General features: G+C 39.0%; 1 non-coding gene across 1 annotated transcript; it reads right to left on the bottom strand.

Annotated features, from left to right (window-relative positions):
- Positions 1-484: 484 nt before the first annotated feature.
- Positions 485-591, bottom strand: LOC139860716 (small nucleolar RNA R71). The gene has a single exon (XR_011763342.1). It is a non-coding gene; the product is annotated as a small nucleolar RNA R71 (small nucleolar RNA).
- Positions 592-1,127: the final 536 nt, after the last annotated feature.

Here is a 1,127-nt window from a genome sequence, read left to right as displayed (position 1 = left end):
TCAAGGACAATTCCAAGATCTTGAACCACTAATTATTCATCCTGAGCCACAAACCATTAAATCAGAATCCTCTAGTGATTCGTATTCAACAAATTCAATTATGGAAGTAACGGAACCTCTAAGTATGGAAGATCGAATGAGAGCCACACGCACGGGCCAAGGTCACGCCATTATTAAGCCAGAAGTTAATGCGCCAGATTATGAAATCAAAGGACAAATTCTACACATGGTAACTAACCAATGCCAATTCAGTGGTGCACCGAATGAAGATCCTAACGAACACCTTCGTACGTTTAAAAGAATTTGTACACTATTCAAAATCCGAGAAGTGGAAGATGAGCAGATCTATCTCATGTTGTTTCCTTGGACTTTAAAAGGAGAAGCCAAAGATTGGTTAGAATCGTTACCTGAAGGGGCGATTGACACATGGGATGTCTTAGTTGAAAAATTTCTTCAAAGATTCTTTCCGGCATCTAAAGCCGTGAGACTTCAAGGAGAAATTGTTACGTTCACACAAAAGCCAAATGAAACATTATATGAGGCGTGGACAAGATTCGGAAGGATGTTGAGAGGATGTCCTCAACACGGTTTAGACACTTATCAAATAGTACAAATATTCTACCAAGGTGTCAACGTTGCTACACGAAAAGACATCGACATAACAGCTGGTGGTTCCATTATGAAGAAAACCGCAACTGAAGCTTACAAAATTATTGATAACACAGCCTCCCACTCGCATGAGTGGCACCTAGAAAAAGATATTTTTCGTTCATCTAAAGTGGCTAGAGCCGATTCTAGCCATGACTTTGATTCCGTTTCAGCAAAAATAGATGCTTTCGAAAGACGAATGGAAAAGATGAATAAAGATATTCACGCAATACGAATCAGTTGTGAGCAATGCGGTGGACCACACTTATTGAAAGATTGTCACATTGAACCAACGATGGAACAACGAGAGAATGTTTCCTATATGAACCAAAGGCCGGGAAATAATTATCAAAATAATTATCAACCGCCAAGGCTAAACTTAAATCGAAATCAAAACATTCTTTACAATCCAAAAGGACCCGAAAATAACTGGTATAACCAACAAGGTCCGAATAACCAACCAACTCAAAACAACACTT

This window comes from Rutidosis leptorrhynchoides, chromosome 7 (assembly GCF_046630445.1).
Source record: "Rutidosis leptorrhynchoides isolate AG116_Rl617_1_P2 chromosome 7, CSIRO_AGI_Rlap_v1, whole genome shotgun sequence".
In the NCBI taxonomy this organism is placed as follows: Eukaryota; Viridiplantae; Streptophyta; class Magnoliopsida; order Asterales; family Asteraceae; genus Rutidosis; species Rutidosis leptorrhynchoides.
Note: the sequence above shows the minus strand (reverse complement) of the source record. Positions and strands in the feature narration are given on the sequence as shown.